The 21770-nt window shown below is 31.6% G+C and overlaps 1 non-coding gene across 1 annotated transcript; it reads left to right on the top strand.

The window, feature by feature from the left end:
* Positions 1-490: 490 nt before the first annotated feature.
* TRNAS-GCU (transfer RNA serine (anticodon GCU)) lies at positions 491-572 on the top strand. The gene has a single exon. It is a non-coding gene; the product is annotated as a tRNA-Ser (tRNA).
* The last annotated feature ends 21198 nt before the right edge of the window (positions 573-21770 follow it).

Raw genomic sequence — 21770 nt, forward strand, 5'->3', positions numbered from 1 at the left:
TATTCCTTAAGTCGCAACTTAATTTTCTCTAAATCCAGGTAACATTTTATGTAATTGATGTTTTTCTTTCAACACCGTTTTTGCATTGAAAAAATCCTTTTTTTTCTAAATAATTAATTAATGTTTTTGAAAAGAAAAGAGTTACTGAAAGAAAAAATGTATGTATTATTTTTTGAATAAAATAAACAAAGTACATTAAAAAATAAACGGGTGTGAACAGAGACCTCTCCGGTGGTCTTCGGTAGAATGAATTCTGTGTTTAAGAATATCCTCTCAATGGACTATTTCGAATATTATCACTTATTTTACCATACATTAGAATAAAAATGAGTGCTGAAATTAAATAGGAACAACGTATTGATTTCTATGTAGCTTCATTAGCAGTCACGATTCCGTTGATCTCATTGCGTTTGTGTAATCAGTTGGCATGACGTCATGCTCTGCTCATCTTTTGATAAAATGATCGCCCGATTTGGCGAGCCGCTTGTCAGACGAGGTGGCCGAGTGGTTAAGGCGTTGGACTGCTAATCCAATGTGCTCTGCACGCGTGGGTTCGAATCCCATCCTCGTCGGGAACTATTTTGATTTTTAATGGATTAATTTCTTATATTTGCCTATTACGACACGGTAACTGCTGCTCTTTGAATGATAAATATTGAATTTTTCGCTTATATTATCAGATATACGTATGTAGGTAACATATTGTGCATAATATATCTATTGTATACTAGCGGGCTTATTGGTATGAAACAATACCTTCCAATTACTCAAAATTCTTGTAGAACTATTATTACATTGACAACATTTTGAATGTCCAAATACGTGTTCACAAGATAAAACTTGTGATTCTTGAATATATTGGTTCACAAAAATAACTGGTCGAATTATGAGCTGTATAAAATGAAAAATCATGTTTTCAGGTATTTCCCAGTGTGTAAAATAATCTGGGGTTCATCTTGCATACATCCAAATAAAAAAGGGTCTCTGCTAAAAAAAAAATCTGTCCCAATCCAACCACAGATGGCTCCAGTGAACTCACATGGACAGTGTCATAAGATTAATGATATATGTAGGACTTCCAAAGACTTGAGTAGAGTGGTAGTCAATCATGAGTAGAATTGTGAATATTGTACTTGTGAATTCATCATCTAAGTAACGATCAAGATAACACTGCGTCAATACTATGCAGTGCCCTATGCACCATTGGGGGCGTATAAGGGTTAAAAGAATATATATACATTTTGTGATATCAACAAAATAAATCATAATCAAATCCTAAGACAATTTTGTCATTTGACGCCACTCTTGTTCCCTTCGTACTTCCCCTTTGTCCCGCTATCGGTTTACATTTTCCCTCAGAGCATGTGAACCCTTTGTGATGCTGCTCCATTGATGTCCAGCGAAGCAGGAAACTCCCGCCGAGGAGTTCCTTGTCACGTGTCGGGTGTCACACAAGAGTGCCTGCGAGCTATGGAGGGGTGGAAACTTGGAACTGTACTGTGGCAGATTGGTTCAAGGGGTGATACTAAATACCAGATATTTCCGAGGGACAGGGATGTCCCCTGAAATAATTTATACTACTTTTTTTGCATTTTTTTCTAAGTAGTTTCTATTTAAGTCACCACAACTAATGCTTCTTACATTAATCTCAACCGCTGTCTATAAATCATTTTCTTTTTTACAGATTTAAATTACCCACGATTAAAATTTCTTGTTTTTCAACATCCTACCTCTAACATAAAAATTCAGTTCAGACAATGTAAATTAAATGAAGTACATGATAATTATATCCCATTTTAATGTAAATTAAATGCAGTATATAGTAAACACATCCTTTTTTTGTTTTAAATGTTTTATGTAGATTATGTATAATATTTCAGCAAAAGTAATAAAAAGGAGAAGTGAAAATGATTTAGCTAAAAATGCGTTTTTAGTTTTTCTCTAAATATCATTTTACTCTTGAGTGCACTTAGTTAGTCCCTTTTGTCGCATTCGCCATTTTGTCTATGATTGAACATCTTGAGATCCTCTAGAAAAAGACGAAGAAGATTTATATGTGTAATATATATTTTTATATATTTTTTTTAATAACTCTAAAATCAAAATCCTTAGTATTTAAATTTACGTGAAGGTTAAATAATTTATTTATGACCTTTTAAAAAATACATTTTTTGGTTACTACAAAAGGGGGTTTGTGGCAACCCTGTCTTTATAACACATAATTACATCCCCGGAACTCTATGGCAAGAAGCAACAGACAAAAGACAATACAGGGTTGCCTTTTGTTTTTATCGTCTTGGCCTCGTGAATAGAATCACTCGAGTCGAGACGGGCTGTCGCGTGCGAGGGATGGTAATACGCCACGGTTATTAGCGAGAAAGAAACTTGATATGCGGATGTGTTCACATGATGAACGGAAGCACTCAGGTGGTCCCTAACATGTACCTAATATTTCTCGCTACATATCTGATTTTAGTTTTTTTCTTTTCTTTTTAATAAATACATTTTTATATTTCTTTCTTCAAACCCTTATCCGCACCCCAATAGTGCATAGGGCACTGCATCATATAAACGCAGTGTTATCTTGATTATTAACACACTAAGGAAATTTGATCAGCCCTATGGTGCTTCAGGTACCAGTCCAGGGTAATATTGAATAAATATCAGAGTGAAAAAATCACTTATATTTATTTGACCCCCCCCCTCTAGGAATCGAATTCGGGACCTCCAGTGCGGTAGCTGAGCGTACTGACCATTACACTACGGAGGCGGACAAATGTCTATATGTGTATATTATGTCTTTACATACCTAAATATTTTTTGCTCGTTAGTTTTACTTTTTTTACCTGTATATAAAAACATCTGTAGTTTTTGAAACTAGTCGTGTGTAATGAAATAAAACTCATTCAAGTGGCATTGGAATGGAAGGCGTCCTGCCCAACACCTTGGCCATTCTCTAGCCCATGGGATCAAGAGTAAGGTGTTTTAATTTGTCGGCTCATCTTTTCCCCGGTCCAGACTCGACGGCCCGAGACCGATTGACGACGTTTTAATCCATTTATTTTTTATATATCATTATCGTCATCATCCTATTATTATTATTATTATCCATAAGCGTCCTTAAGGTAGTATTTTACGAAAATAGAGCTATACAAATTATCCAAATTATTATTAGTATTATTATACAAGTATTTATTTTTTCTAAATAAACAATTATGTATATATTATACCATCAGCGGAAGCTAAACTGGCAGTACACAATGGAGTTCTGGTTCCAACCCTTATGTATGGAAGCGAAGCACGGAGTTGGCAAAAGAAGGATGAAAGCAGACTGAATGCAGTCGAAATGCGATCGCTCAGACGAATGTGTGGCAAAACGATGTTTGATAGATGTTCGAATGATGAAATAAGGAAAGAATGTAAGGCTTAGATAAGCACTATCGATAAAATTAAGAAAAGTGTGTTTAGATGGTTTGGACATGTGGAGCGTATGAGTGAAGAAAGAACGGTTAAACAAATTTATGAGGCGAATGTAGTTGGAAAAAGAAGCAGAGGACGACCGAGGAAAACTTGGCACAATCAGGTATGTCAAATACTTGAAAGCGGCCGGGTCAGGAGTCGTAATAATCGCCGGGTATGTATGAGGAGATGCATGAATGTAGAAGAGGCAAAGAATGTTTGCAAAGACAGAGTGGTGTGGCGTTCGATTCTCTCTGCCTACCCCTGCGGGGAAGCGGCGTGATGGTTAGTTAGTTAGTTAGTTAGTTATACCATACCACAACGTAAACAATGATTTTAATATACAAAATAAATTATATAAACCTTCACAAAAAATATTTGCCTTTCTTAGCTCGGACTAAAAAAGGTATAAGTGTTTGAAGTCGTTCAGCGAACGTTTTCAGGTAATACCAGTAATAAATCTTGGCGCCGACTGCGAGCGTGACTGATGAGCTTAAATGAAATAATTACGGAGATCATCTTGTCACAGGAGAATACTATATCTATGGGCTATTTCACTATACCGGACTGGATTGTACCCAACCTTACAAGTATCTTAATTGTCTGTGAAATAGATAAACGTGTTATGTGTGGTCTTCCTGGAAGTATAAAAAAGCTTATGACTTAATAAATACGATCCCCGCTTCACCATATTGAAAAAATAAATCATTTAAAAAAATAAGGGTTTATAGCTTTTACACGAGTGAATTTAAGAAATTGTTATTTCATCTATATATTCCATTTAAGAAAAAGACATTTAATTTTTTTTATATTTAATTCACAATATTTAGAGTGTGTCCAAATCCTTGTTCATAAATCTGGGATTTGTCCACTAAGGAATTATTTCTTTTTTATTAAATCATAATGAAATATAAACCTTAAAAATTGTACATTTGTAGGTCTCGATAAAGATGAAAAGGAAAATAGAAGTCTGGATATTTAAAGGGCTTCCGACCTGTTCTAGGCTGGTTTAAGCTTTCACTTTATACACTTATATTCACCATTCATTGAATGATTTTCACGATTGTACCCAGAATTGACAATCGCAATACTGAAATTTCAGAAATTGTTTATTTGTACATACATATTCTTCAATTGATACCTTCTTACATGAGGAAGGTAATAAAAAAAAACTTAGTCTGCTCAACCACAGATGCCGGTGAAGACTCGGCAGCATCTATGTTTGAATTGAGTGAGTTAATTTAAAAAGTTTAATTTGAATAATTTATTTAATTTAAAACCTCGCAATAATATCTGAATTTTCTACAGATAATATTTTACACTCTTTTGGTGTACGTCCATAGCACATTGACCTTTATTCGGATTTTATCCTATGCAAAGAGTGTGTATATAGAAAATCAAGGGATGGAATCCACAAAGGGTCGAATAGGGTCTTATAACGCACTTCCTTTTTAGGAATAAAAGGAAAACTTTCATTTGCTAAGGGTCTGCACTACCTTTATGCTTGGTTATGATTATACCGAATGTGGAAGAATACTGAACATTGTTATTTATGGACTTGTTATTAATAATTAAAAACATGAATAAATGGTACATCGCTTATGATAAAGGAATATCTCGAAAGCTTTTTTTTTTAAAACACAAGGCTATAAATTGTGTGACACTTTTGTGTTCGCTCGAAAACAAAATTTAAATTTTTTGATGCAGCTTAAAATTTGATTTTTTAAACTTATTTTCATTTACAAAATTTTTATTGTGTCCAAATACTTGTTCACAGGTCTAGGTTTTTTCCACAAGGGAGTTGTTTTTACATTTTTTGGCATCCAAATATACATATGTACATTCTATGTCGAATGTCAAAAAAATGTAAAAAATTTAAGACAGAAAAGTATTAAGGCACACTCAAAATATTGTGAAATTAAGGGGATATATACGCAAACACAGAGTTCATTCCAACGGAGACCACCAGAGAGGTCACATGCCTGTACACGCCCGATTTTTTAAAGAATGTGTATTGGATTGTTTTTTAAATTTTTTCAATTTTTCAACTCCTTACCTTTCAATAACTATTTTCTATTCAAAGCCATATAACTTTTTTGAAGAAAAACTTATTTAAAAAAAACGATGTTTTAATAAAAAATGAATTACGTAAAATGTTACCTGGATTTAGAAAAATTTAAGTTACGACTTAACAAATACTGGGCCTGAATACATCTTTTTATAGATGAATTAAGTAGGTAATTTTTAAAACGGTACTAAGTATTTACCTCATATTTTTACAGTGCGTTATCGTAAGGTGTGCTTTTAATTCTGGTGTACCCAGTATTTTACTCTTTGGTGATTTTCTTAACAATATGCCTTTATTTCTCCAGTAAACTGAACCACGTTCAGGATTTTCCGATGCCATAACTTTCCCGGGGCGATGGAAAAGCTCAAGTGCTTTAAATTTTTCATAAAAGGGTTTTTAGCATATTGTGGTTATGTTTTTCAAACGCCTATGCTTGAATTTTAATAACGAGCTTTTTGCATGTCGAAAATCATTTCTAGTACTAACTTAACATAGAAAGATTTAGCAATAATTTAAATTTATTTATATAACCTATAAATAAATTACCAATGTAGTTGGGAATACAAGCAGAAAAAGACCAAAGAAAACCTTGGAATGATCTATTATTTCTAATATTTGAAAGCGATCAGGTTAAGGGTAGGAATAATCAGCGAGTGTGTATGAGGTGATGCATGAATGTGAAATAGATGAAGATTATATGCAAAGGCAAATTGTGTGGCGCTCTTTTCTCTCTTTCTATTCTTGTTAGAAATGGCATAATAGTAAGTTAGTTATATTTCTACATGCATATGAAATTGCTTATTCTATTGGCACTGTGCCTCTCCGCTAAAGAGACTAAGCACTATATTTATTTTTTGTACTCAATTAAGGATTTAATATAATCTATTTTGAATATCGAAAGCATTACCTTTGTGGATCATAATTAATATATTATTAGATTAAAACCAATATTTTTAGCTTTTCCACTTTATTTTTATTTGACCAGCGACCGGGTTTCGTCGTTACAGACATCATCAGACTGGTGGGAGGCTATACAAATTGTTATGTTATATATAAAAGAAGGCAGGAGTTGATAACCATGATTTGATATAATTTTATTGAGAAATTAATTTAATTTGAGTGAATTTAAGTATTGTATGATATTAAAAATATTTTTTTTTAAAATATTTTTAAGTATTGTATGATATTAATTTTTTTTTGTGGATCATATTGATATATTATTTTGAGAAATAAAAATAGTTTTTTTTTATCCACTCACATTTTTATTAACAACCAACTAGTTTCGGCAACAGCCTGTTGCCCTCTTCAGGGTTTAATTTATGACTTTCATAAATTTTATGGTTGGTGAATGATAAACCCTGAAGATGGTAACAGGTTGTTGCCGAAACTAGTTGGTTGTTTATAAAAATGTGAGTGGATCAAAAAACAAAGTATTTTTATTTCTCAAACTAATATATAATATAATCATTTTGTTTATTTGTTTGTTTTCATGTATAGGTCTGTACTAATACTACTATATTTTATGTAAAATTAATTTACTTTATTATAAGAGTGTCGAAAGAAGAGGATCTCATGGCTCCATAATATACGCGAGTGGACACGAGTACGGAACGTAGAGGAGCTGTTTTGGACTGCCACGACATGAGTGATAGTCACGATACTCTGACAGACCCGCCACGACACGAAGAAGAAGAATTATTTATTGTTCCGTTATAATTATCCAATTACATCGCAGTCCATAAAACATTCGATAGGTAAAGAAACCATCCGCCTTCGTAGTGTAATGGTCAGCTCGCTCGGCTACCATAATAGAGGTCCCGGGTTTGATTCCCAGGAGGGTCAAATAAATACAAGTGTTTTTTTTCACTCCAATATTTATTCAATATTACCCTGGACTGGCACCTAAAGCGGAGGGCTGATCACCTTTCCTTCATGTGTAATTGATCAAGATAACACCACGTCAATACGATGCAGTGCCCTATGCACCATTGGGTGCGGATAAGGGTTAGAAGAAGAAGAAGAAAGAAACCATTGCATTAAAAAAACATGTTTAACATTGAAATTATACAAATGATTAAGGGTGACGATTTGTTTAACTTCAAAATTCTTTAAAACTATATACTTATGTTTCAAATTTAATTTTTTTACAACTAATATCCTATTCTAATCCTGGGCAAAGGACTAAATTTATTTCACAAAACGTTTCATTAATTTTTCTGAGCCCACTGACCTAACATATGACATGTGCTTCGTGAAAAATGAACGTAACGAGTGCACTCAAAATGCAGATTGCAAACCTTTTCGGATTGCTGGAAACCGTAATGACTCTGATTTCAATTCCGCTCCGTTGCATTTCCAGTTCCGGCATGTTGCTATTTAATTATGTAAAAACCAACAGTTGTCGTTCACTGAACACATGAAGCAGTTTCGGAATAAATCGACAAGCATGCTGAAACTTTATTTGTGCTGCAAATTGTTATTTTATTACTAAAATACTTTACATATATGTATGTATATTCACACATAAACCCTGATATCACACACACATATTGACTAGATAATGGATTAGGCGATGCATTATTGGATCAGGATGTGGTCCCGTGGTCAATGACGAATTTTGTGCCAGAGGTTTTTAGTTCGACCTATTTGATATTTATGTACGAGAATGTGTGAGTATATGTATGTCCGCCTCCGTGGTGTATTGGTCAGCACGGACCGTACTGGGGGTCCTGGGTTTAATTTCCAGGGGGAGGGGTTAAATAAATATATGGATTTTTTTGATATGGTGATTTGTCAATTCAATATTTATCTAATAATACCCTGGACTGGTTCATGAAGCTGAGGACTTAACACCCCTTCTTCTTGTGTTAGCGATCAAGATAACACTGCGTTTATATGATGCTGTGCCCTATGCACCGTCGGGTGCGGATAAGGGTTAGAAAATATGTTTGTATTTATGTATGTTATGAAAAATGAAAACAGTAAAATAATTTATTTTTGTTTATGTACCAATTAAAACACGTGTTCTTTTTTACAAATTCAATTCATAATAATTAATATATATTTTTGACGTGTACTTTTTTTCTTGACTTTATTATATTAAAAAATGACTTATTAGATTTAATTATAATAAATATATCCTTAATTTTATTTACTAAATTAGAATTCCACATCAAATGACAATAACAGAGTAACGAGATATTATATTATACAACATTAAATATTTTATTGTTGCGATTTGAATGTAGAAATACATTTTGTTTTAGAATTATTTTTTTTGCTTCTCTGTTATCTTAGAAAAATTATATAAGGGTCCAAGTTCCCCCTACTCATTCACTCGTAGTTTAGCAAATGCAAAACATTTCACACTTGAAAAAGCTCATTAAGGTAAAAGCTTCTGGTACTATCATCAGTTCAAAGTACAAACAATTTTCATCAGGGTGATTCTTGATAAAAATGTTTTGAATTTCATAGATACAGAATTTAATATACAATAATATAATCCCATTTGTGAATACCAGACGAAGATAAGTACAATTGATGTTTAAGAAATACTATATATTTATTATACAAAGGTGTCTGAACCGAGACTAAGAATCTATTGTTTTTATACAAAAGGATAATGGAAGTCTGAACATTCCAGAACCTGGCATTTGCTTGTCTTAAATAATTACTTTCATACACTTTTTGTTGTTTTTGTTTTTAATACTAGTTACGCTGTTCATCTTCAAAAAAGAGACTAAACTCTTGTGGTTGGAGACAGACTTACACTCATTGTTTATTGTTTATACTTATGAATGATATAATAGTTTTTATTCATTTGTATTATTTTGTGAATCATTATATAGACCATCATTATATAAAATTTTGAAAGATGTATATATACACTGCTGTAAGATGCCTTTCTTATATTGGTTGATTTTTTTTTAGATGTGTAATTGACAGGTAGTGCATCGATTAAAAATACATAAGTGAAGATTAATTTTTCTTTAATTATCATTTCTCTCATACATTATACGGCAATAATTTGCATACACTATTAATATATTATAATACTGTTTTTTTATTTAAAAATATGGAAATCATGGACAATTTTCTCACGAACTTGCATGATACAAGTCTACAAACTTGCTACGATTCAGCCTCCTAAGTCCTTTATACTCTCATCATGCATCACCTTTATTACTTGCATGTCTGCACAATTTACTCTGCAAGTTGCCAGAAATATTTACATCTCAATATTCTGCAAGATTTTCGATCTAAAGAGATGCGAGTGTAAGTGCCCAGTCGCACGATAACCTTATCACCGCGTACATTTAAGCATTTAAGCATTAAGGCGTCGTCGCTTAGATAGGCGCTGGATGTAAAAATAACTTCGTCCGAATTCAAGCTTTATTTATGGTCAATTAGTCTTAGTTTTGGATGATGTTTTAAAAAAAATTATAAACTTACCTTCCCCATCCTTACAATCCTACCTGCATGCTCAATATAGGCTTATACTATACTATATACTTTAAAAAATATCTCTTACAATAAGCATTTACCAGACAATGTAACGAACTATGTATTCTTAGAAAATATTAAGGATGAAATTAAATAATACACGCATACTTACCAAAATTTATGGAATACACCATAGATACGTTGTGACTCAATTTGTCATTGTAATGAATTTTAGGCGACATTTTTTAAGTACGAGTATAATGGAATATCTGACTGATAAGAAATTACCTGATTTAAGGTTTTTCACTTAAGGAATTAACCCATGATATCATTTTGCATATTATTTTTTTCGAAATTCATATTGCTGACACTAATATTACAATATATGTTTCTTGTAGAGCATATGTAATGGAAAATTAACTCCTTTGTACTCACGTGTGTTTTCGCTTTTAAACGGAAAATCAGTATTATAGTTTTGTCGACAGACATGTGACTCATTGGAAAATTAATCGTGCGTGAAGGTTCTAATACACAAAACACGTTGCTGAGACGATGCAAATTCAAATTTCATGTAAAATACCACCTTGTCTTCATTTCTAGCCAAATATCGTTATTCTAGGTGAGAATCGCTAAATAATGTCATTTCATTCTGAATAAGCATATTTGAATAGACAACTGCGACAATATAAAATTGTATGCGAAAAATATCATGATGGAAAAGTGCTCTTTTGTGATAGACGAATGAAAAATGAAAAGTTGAAACGATACCTGTGCACGTGGGGGTGTTATTGAGAAGAAAGTTTTTGGTTTTCTTCGCATTTACAATAGATCTCGAAAAAGTTGTGACGTGAATTCTAAAAGCAAGCTAGAAAATTTATCCTTTGGAATTAAAAGTGTAGATCGTATACTGTATGAAAAACCATATATATATATATATATATATATATATATATATATATATATATATATATATATATATATATATATATATATATATATATATATATATATATATATATATATATATATATATATATATATATATATATATATATATATATATATATATATATATATATATATATATATATATATATATATATATATAAACGTTATCAATTAACTAACTATCATGTTACTCCACCGAAAGGGTAGGAAAATTGGATAGAACGCCTCACCATTCTGATTTAAACTATCTATTTTTAAACATTCTTCGTTTCTTCCACATTCATCCATCCGCAGAATATTAAGGTTCCTGACCATTATATATACTTGATATATTGATATATACTTGATTGTGTCTAGTCTTTCTCGGTTTTCCTCTGCTTCTATTTACAACTATATTGTTTGCATCAGTTTGTTTTTTCCCCTTCATTCGTTCCATTTATACCAATCTTCACACCATTCTTAATTTGATTAATAATGCTTATATCAGCCTTCCATTATTTCCTTTTGTCACCAACCGAACATCTATCATACATTGATTTACCGCTTATTTATCTGGAAAATCGCAATTCGACTGCATTCAGTCTGTTTCCATTCTTATTTTGCACACCTTATACTTCACTTCTATACATTATAGTTGAAACCAGGACTCCGTTGTGTACTGCCAGTTTAGCTTTTGCTGTTTATATTTGCTATTACTAATTTCAGCGCACCATTCACTGTGTTTCCAGCATTCCCCCGTATTTCTTATTTCAAATATCTGCTCGTATTATTAAAATTTTTGTCCGCCTCCGTAGTGTTATGGTCAGCACGCTCAGCTACCGTTCTGGAGGTCCCGGGTTCATTTCCCAGGGGGGTCAAATAAATTTAAGTGATTTTTTCACTCTCATATTTATTCAATATTACCCTGGACTGGTACCTGAAGCGGAGGGCTGATCACCTTTCCTTCTTTTGTTAACGATCAAGATAACACTGCGTTTATATGATAAAGTGCCCTATGCACCATTGTGGTGGGGATAAGGGTTGAATGAATGAATGAGTTATTCAAAACTTTATGGTACATGTCTAAAAACACAAAATACTGTTAATAGTACTTGCAATATATCGTGAGGACGTGTTTCCTTTGATGAAATATTTAAGCTTTGTATTGTGTACACACCCTCTCTACGCGGCATAGAAGCCATCAAAGAGTCACAGACTTTAAAGCCTTATTATCTTCACACAACACATGTACCTATACTACTCCAGTCTCAAAGCATGACGTAATCTGACTTAACATTCTTAGTATGTATTTAGTAAATTCTAATACTTTTTTAAATGTGAATGAATTACTCAAGAAATAGTACTTGTCCACTAGGGGTGGTTTTAAGAAAATTAATAAAAACTGTTTGATAAGCATTGATTATATAAAACGTATCTCAACTCGATATAAAACATCTATCGTTCTTATTTAAATGAAAAAAGTTGGAAGTCTGAGAATACAAGGGCTTACGACCTAGCATTCGGCTGGCTTAAGCGATCACTTTATAAACTAATGTAACGTTCACCATTTTACCCATTTTTGAACATCCATATTACATGATGAAACCTGTATACTATATATGCAATACCTTTCACATGTCGGTACGAATTTCAATACATTTGAAAATATGGCTGATTTTAGCGCCCTCAGTTGAAAAATTCGGGAAGTATTTATTTAGTTTATGCCATGAGCTTATACTTATGATACCAATAATATTGATATCTCGTCCATAGGGTAAATAATCCAGTGTCTGATATAATAAAATACAATGGAACCTCTTATAACGAACACCTGTGAGAACGAGTAATTCGCATAACGAACAAAAATAAAAGCCAAAAAGTTCTGGAGGTCCCGGGTTCGATTCCCAAGGGGGGTAAAATAAATATAAGTTTTTTTTTCACTGTAATATTTATTCAATATTACCATGGACTGATACCTGAAGCGGAGGGCTGATCACCTTTCCTTCATGTGTAAACGATTAAGATAACACTGCGTTAATATGACACAGTGCCCTATGCACCATTGGGGTGCGGATAAGGGTTTTATTATTATTATTCAATATATTATACTTCCAAGTTTAAAATCGAAATGGGATTTTTCAGGGCAAAATTAAGCTAGTAAGATATCAAATAGTCAATGATCATGTTTTTGTAAACAAATGCACTTGGTCACTTTCTCCTGTACGACTACGATATGTATGTCCTTTGGAAAATGATTAAGTGTAATTCATAGATAGTTTTCTGTCATTCGTTTCATGTTTCCTCTGCTTTCGAAGTGCATTCACTCTTTATGGGTACTTTGCTGTGGCAATGCATTTTGAATAGCTATTGCATTATGCATTTCCTCAACGGAACCCATATTTCCCATTCTGTCGAATCCGCTACAAATTGTATAAAAGTTGCACTTTCAGAACTGCTGAATTACGTAAAGATACACATAGAATATTTTGAAAGGAAAACGTTTTAAAAACTGAGGTTTAATATTTTAAATTATGGAAAATAACCCTACTGAAAATTAAATTAGATTCCTAAAATATTACCAATATTTTTATATAATTTATATTTGAAGCACTAAATTTGTGATTTTCCATTTTATAATTAAAATGTAACTTTGTTTTAAAATCACTAAAAATATTTTATTGTAACTTAATTATAATGTCTACCAGTTTCGAAGATAACCGTTTCTTTATCAAGACTGATTTATCCTAATTAAGTTATTAACAAAGTTACATTTTAATTATACCAATATGTTTGTTCACAAATCTGGGTTTGTCCACTAAGGATAAATACAACGTCCGAAATTTGAGATGGGTGGTTATTTGAGTAGTCTAGGTATTTACTGGGCTTCCGACCAGTCAAAGGCTGGTTTCAACCATCACTTTATACAGTGTAACATTCACCATTCTACCCATGATTGAGAACCACACTACTCTAATTTCGAAAAGTTATTTCTATTCTCTAATTGTCACCTTCTTTCTCGGTATCTAGTTCTAGTTCTCGGTACTATTTATGGTTGAGTTAAGTACGTTTTTGTATTTAGCCGAAAACTTGATAAAATTGTAAATACCCGGATTTGGACACACTAAAAATATTGTAATTTTTCTGTCTTTGTATTATATGTTTGTTTTTCTTTCACATGGCAGCAATTTATCTTTTTTAATGTATTTTAGTTCAAAAACATAAATACGTTTAATAAAATAAATTTGTTGGATATTTTGGCTTGTTTAAAATTTTATTACTATAAGTCTCAATGCCCAGAAAAACAAAATTATCTTATTAATTAAACTATTAAAACTGTCTTTTTTCTAACCCTTATCCACACCCAATTGTGTATAGGGCACTGCATCGTATTGACGCACTGTTATCTTGATCGTAACTTACATGAAGACAAGGTGATCACTTCTGCGCTTCGGAGACCAGTCCAGAGTAATATTAAATAAATGTTTGAGTGTAAAATCATTAATATTTATTTTCAACCCTCTCCCTGGGAATCGAACCCGGGGCCTCCAACACGGTAGCTAAACGCTAACCAATACAATGAAAATTAAAAATTAAGAATGCATGATTTTTTATAAATTTTCAGAGTGGGAGTTAAACACGTCACACGTCACGGATGATCTACGATGCATTTGATTCTGTAACAGTTTAAAAAATGCATAAATTGTTCATGCGTTTACACAGCACTTGACCTTTGCGTCATAGAGGTCCCTTATCATTATGTCCATCACTGCATCCGTCGACTAAGCTCACAAATGTAATCACCTAATTGGACATAATTAAGCTCACTTGATTGTATTATCATTAATGAATATTGAACACTCCATGTGTACTGAAATGAAGGTTTTTTTATTTATTTATTTATTCAGGAATTGTATAGCTTTACATATAAAAAAGTATATAAAAAAAATACTAACATTAATAAAAATAAGCCAATTACACAATTCCACCTTTTTTACAGGGCTGTTTTTATGTAACACATATTACTTTTTTCATAGATAAGTATATATATATACATATATATATATATATATATATATATATATATATATATATATATATATATATATATATATATATATATATATATATATATATATATATATATATATATATATATTATATATATATATATATATATATATATATATATATATATATATATATACATATATATATATATATATATATATATATATATATATATATATAAATATATAAATATATATATATATATATATATATATATATATATATATATATATATATATATATATATATATATATATATATATATATACTTATCTATGAAAAAAGTAATATGTGTTACATTAAAAAAAAGCCCTGTAAAAAAGGTGGAATTGTGTAATTGGCTTATTTTTATTAATGTTAGTATTTTTTATATATACTTTTATGTATATATATATATATATATATATATATATATATATATATATATATATATATATATATATATATATATATATATACACACATACATATATACCCTACATTAAAATAAATAAACCGTCGTAATTTTATTATACAACAGGGTGACGTCTGTCCGGTACACTTCTATCCATCAACCCTCTAAAGTAACCCTACTTTAGAATGATCTCCAAACTTACCTCGGATATTTGGAACAAATGTGAATTATTCGTGAGTCGGGTAACTCTCTCCCAGGACCAACCCTTGTCACAGTTCACTCAACCTTATACGTACCATTTTTATACAAATTTATGTGGATGTCGACAAACGTACTGCAAATATCTATTAAGTGTATTTGTGCACACCAATGAGTGTGTCCAAATACTTGTTCACAAAATCTGGATTATCTCCAATTACAGGAGTTATTTTTATATTATTTTTGACATCTCATCAAAGATGAAGAAGAATATTGAAGTCTGAGCATTTACGGGCAATTTTCTTTACATCTCGCCAATAGATGTCTCTAGAGAAGTTCTAGTGATTCAAGAATAAGGTTTCTAAATTGGTTAATATATATATATAGAACTTCCAAGAAACTGAGTAGTGTGGTTGTCAATAATGGGTAGAATTGGTGAATGTTACACGTGTGTAAAGTGATCACTTAAACCAGCCTATGACGGTTGTCAGCCCCGTAAATGCCCAGACTTCCATATTCTTCTTCATCTTTGATGAGATGTCAAAAATTATATGTGTTTATTTATTTTTTTACAAAAATGTTAATAAAATTAGTATATAACCACTCACCGAGATTTTTACGTCTACCGGTTTCGAGACGTACCCGTCTCTTCGTCAGGACAATCACTAACACAGCATGCAAACAATACTACCCTTCACCACCATAGCACCATTTACACACTCAAAACATGTGTTAGACATTTTGTGTAGTTTTGAGTGTGTAAATGGTGCTATGGTGGTGAAGGGTAGTATTGTTTGCATGCTGTGTTAGTGATTGTCCTGACGAAGAGACGGGTACGTCTCGAAACCGGTAGACGTAAAAATCTCGGTGAGTGGTTATATACTAATTTTATTAACATTTTTGTAAAAAAATAAATAAGTAAAAATGACTAACCACAAAGTAAATGCTTTAAATATTAATAATATTGAGAAAATTATATGTGTATTTATACACATCAGTATTTGTATCCATACCAATATGTGTATTTATGCATACCAATGTGTGTATTTATGCCCACCAGTGTGTATTTATGCAAACCAATATGTGTATTTACGCACACCAGTGTGTGTATATTTATGCACACCAATATGTGTATTTATACCCACCAGTATGTGTATTTATGCACACTAGTGTGTGTGTGTGTTTTTTTAATGCACACCTACTTACGTGTTTTTTATGCCCATCAATGTGTGTTTTTATGCACAATTATGTGTGTATTTGTGTACACCAGTGTGTGTATTTATGAACAACAATGTTTGTATTAATGCAAACTAAAGTATTTTTTTAAGTAATGAAATTTCCCAGATACTTAAATCTCTTGTTCAAACGTAAATTTTACTAGGCAAATGCCACGTTTTCTTAAAATCTATTGTAACGTGTGTTTTTGATGAAAGCAGCATAATTTTTAAACCGTAAAATACAATGTTTGATAGTGATGCTAAATGCAAATAAATTTTAAGAAATAGTGGTATATACCAAGAATAGTTTTAATTAAAAATTGATAGATATTACCACAAAGTGACTGCTGAATCAATTACTTATAATATGCCTGGAAAAAATATCATTTTTATGATATATCCTTAAACATCATTAACAAATATTCAGTATAAGTTGTTCTCCAAGCACAAGAGCTTAGTCTCTTTTTTGAACAGGTACTTTGTAACTATAATATAATAGAAAAATAATATATACATATTATAAGTAACTAGAAATGTTCAATATATCAAAGTGTAATATTTTTGTAAGTATATATGTATTAATATATGTATTTTTATTTATTTATTATTGTTGTTATAAATGTATTTATTATTCACGATCATTAATTCGACCACAATATAATAATTTTATTGAAGTATCCGCGATGAACTCAACCTACTTACCAGTGAACTCTGGAACAGATGGAGATTAACAGTGGTCATTGACATTAGCATAATAATAGAATTTCATATAAAATGTAAAATAACTTCATTCCTCGAAGTGTGACAAAAAGAGCATAATGTGTTCAGTATGCAATGGCCAGCACCAAATTCGTTGTACTTAGATCTTGGTTTTTCTCAGATATTTATTCATTTACTTAGTAAAAATGCGTCGTTGAAAAATTCGTATTAAACACGTCCGGAAACACGTCCGACCTCTAGCAGGCCGTCTGGCTTCTGAATTTGAACGTTCGAGATCTCAGTCTTAATATCTCGCCATTGATTACATCCTTGAGAATCACTTCTATTGTCGTGTTCACTTCTGTTAGAATTCAGTAATGATAAAACGAGAGCGATTATACGGTATATTTTTATTTTTTGAACGTTTCAAAGTCTGCGCAATCAAAACACGTAAAACGCTTAAAATAATAAACAATGAATTCCTGCAGCTGTGTTTATTATTGTACCACTTCATCCCCGGTTATTTTGTAAATTTATTTTTACAATTTCTCCCCTAGCCGACTTATTCGCTTTGTGCGTACATTGTTAGTATTTGAGGCAAGAGCGAAACGTGTAAATCTCCGAATTCGGAATCCCTTTCACGTTATTACACTTACTTTAGAATGCAAATGGGATAATCGTGTATCATTTTCGACAGTATTTTGGTCGAGTATTGAATACGTGAATGCTGAATTTATGCCCTTAGTCTATGCCTGATAGCTTGTCATTCTGCTGGCTTGTAATAGATCAGCATAATATTAATCAAACAACGTCTTAATGTCTTTGAATTACTCTTAATGTCATTTATTGATTCAACATTAACTTTGTGGAATGACATGTTGATTATTTTATTAAAATTAAACACTTGAATTTACCACTTTAATGAGTTTTATGTTTTAATTTGCACCAGAAGATGAAAACATCTGTAAGTTTTCGAAACTAGTAGAATATATAAATAAAACTCATTGAAGTGGTATATTCAGGTGTTTAATTTTAATGAAATACTCTTAATGTCAGTGTCTTACAACATTTTGAGTGTGTCCAAATACTTGTTCACAAAATCTGGATTATCTCCAATTACAGTAGTCATTTTCATATTATTTTTGACATCTCATCAAAGATGAAGAAGAATATGGAAGTCTGGGCATTTACGGGGCTGACGACCGTCATAGGCTGGTTTAAGTGATCACTTTACACACGTGTAACATTCACCAATTCTATCCATTATTGACGGCTACACTACTCAAATTCTTGGAAGTTCTATATATATGAACCAATTTAGAAACCTTGTTGAATCACTAGAACTTCACTAGAGACATCTATTGGTGAGATGTAAAGAAGCTTTTTTACTAAGCAGAAACTCTTATATTAGTATGTGAGGTCCGAATCCTGGATTATAATCACACACATGAGAAACGCCAGAAAATGCCATTTTCATTTTCATTTGTCAGCCCCGCAAATGCCCAGACTTCCATATTCTTCTTCATCTTTGATGAGATGTCAAAAATAATATCATGGAAATAAGTAAAACACGAACATTTTTTTTAAACAATTCCTTTTTTGTACTTTTTTCCAAACGTTTGAAGACAAGGTATTTGTCGAAACCAATACCAAAAATAAATTTTGTGTTTTACTAGTTTTTATAAAGTAAATGTAAATACATGTCTCGAAAATAGGAGTAAGAGAAGATCGAGGAAAACTTAGCATGAGTATTTCAAACACTTGAATGTGGTCAGCTCAGGACTTAGGGGTATGTAAGAGGAGATGCATGAATGTGGAAGACGCTAGAATTGTTTGCAAAGACAGGGTGATGTGGTATTTTATTCTCTCTGCCTACCCTCGAGTGGCGAAGAAGTGGTGCGATGGTTAGTTATTTAGATAGTTATAAATTTCAAAAACCATAAAAAAAACTTTGAAAAAATTTAGTTTTACTTAAATTGATTGATTAAATGTTTTAAAAACTAATTTGAATTACTTGCAAAATATTTTATATAAAATATTAAAGCAATCGGATGAACCTACAGAAAACAAAAAGAGAAAATACCTAACAACTGGAAGGTCTTGTTATCTATAGATTACTGAATAAGTTTTAAAAGTATAATTAAAATGTAACATTTTAAAACAAAGTTACATTTTAATTATAAAATGGAAAATCACAAAGTTAGTGCTTCAAATACAAATTGCAAGTTTTAAAAGGTTAAAAATTAAAGTATTTAGAATGATTCGAACCACTCTTCTAAACCATGTTTCTTTACGTTTCATTATCATTTTTGTATCTAATAGATTTATGTTTCCCGTTGATAAATCATTTCGTTTGTAAACTAAATTTATAAATTAGTCTTATTGCTCGAATAACTATTTGTATTGACTGCAATGGGATGTATGGAAGTCATTAAATACTTAAATAATAAATAAAAACAACCCCCTCTGAATTCTAAAATGCCCGTAATGGGGTAGCCGTGTAAAATATTAAGTGTTGTGAATTCCAAATAGGGTCGTAATGTACCCAACACGCGCCTTCGTCGTAAAATCGAACAAATATAATACACTCTATTATTATTGTATTGAAACTGGTACTATATAATTTGTAAAAGGACGATATTTGAATTATTCATTCGCATAAAATATTCGTTTTAAATGCTGAACAAAACGAAAATAATAATAGGCCCAGACGAAGTATACTTATATCACAACATTGTGATTTTCTATCAAATAATAAACATTCATATTTCAATATGAGTGATGAGTAATGGATATTAATGCAGTCCAGTGCTTCTCAAACATTTTAACAAGCCGAACGATGAGTTATGATTATATATTATTTATTGTAGAACTCAATTTTAATTTATAAGTATTTACTGTACATAAAATCAAACACAGATTTTATGAGTCTAGTTGAATTTTATTGTTAAAAAACACATAGATATTAATATTTTGATAATTGTTTCGCCCTAGTTATGGCATTTTCAAACGAATGTTACGAATGAATGACATAAAACTAATAAAACTTAATAGACTCATTAAATCTGTGTTTCATTTATCAATTAATACTTAAATAGTATATATTAACGAAATAAGAGAAATGTGTCCTCATACTTATTCATTTAAAAATATACTTAATTTTGTCACTTTGTGACCTATGATGGTCGTAAGCCCTGTAAATGCCTAGACATCCATATTCTTCTTCATTTATGTTGATTTATCAAAAAAAAAATAAAAATTAAATCGGTCCTAATAGAGTCACTAACGTAAAAATTAAATAAACTTTCAAATATGGTACAATATGTAATTATGTATGTTTAAATTACTGTCCACCTCCGAGGTGTCATGGTCAGCACGCTCGACTACCGTTCTGGAGGTCCCGGGTTCGATTCTCAGGGGAGGGGTTAAATAAATATAAGTGATTTTTTCACTCTAATATTTATTCAATACCCTGAGCTGATACCTGAAGCGGAGGGCTGATCACCTTTCCTTCATGAGTTAACGATCAAGATATGACTGCGTTTATATAATACAGTGCCCTATGCACCATGGCTTTGAAGTTTGAAGAAGTATGTTTTAAGGATATTGTCAATGTGAAAATAATAATTATGTATTTATCTTTTGAAACACATGGTGTACACTTGTCGTTTGGTATTGTAAAACGCTACGGTTTGGTTAATTTCAAATTCATTTGTATTTTTAGATTCAGCTCTACAAACTTCAACTTTCTGCCGCTTAGTAATACTCTTGCTTACTTTTGTATACTTTTAATCTAAAGTACCACGTGCAGACTAGCTTTTAGAAACAGCGTGCATGATTCACCCTTTTCCAAGAACTATTGGTTAGTTGGGTGATATAATTTAACGCCTCAAACAACTTTTATGAAATTGTCCTATGGACAAATATTCAAATATTTTCTACTCTAATTTAAATTCTTCTTTCTTCTCCGTCTTATTCCTCATTGCTGAGGGTTGTGACCCTTGCAGAAGCAATGACTCTTCTCCAGTTATCCCTTGACTGCGCTGCACGTAGCGCTCCAACCAGTGAGGTGCCTGCTGTTGGCTTAATTTGATCGGTCCATCGTGTGGGGATCTTCCTCTCCCTCTCTTCCCCTCCAGGCTACCGATCGCAACTAGTCGTTCCAGGCTATCCTCGTTGCCACGCGCAACATGTCCAAAGAACTGGAGAATCCGTCGGGTATTAGAACAAGATAACAACACAGTTATTCTAAATAATGATAAAAAATGTATGTTGGTACCGACCAAAATCAAAGAGA

The sequence above is a fragment of the Brachycentrus maculatus genome, unplaced genomic scaffold, assembly GCF_059751285.1.
Source record: "Brachycentrus maculatus isolate JH-2025_06_01 unplaced genomic scaffold, ASM5975128v1 h1tg000004l, whole genome shotgun sequence".
NCBI classification, from domain to species: domain Eukaryota; kingdom Metazoa; phylum Arthropoda; class Insecta; order Trichoptera; family Brachycentridae; genus Brachycentrus; species Brachycentrus maculatus.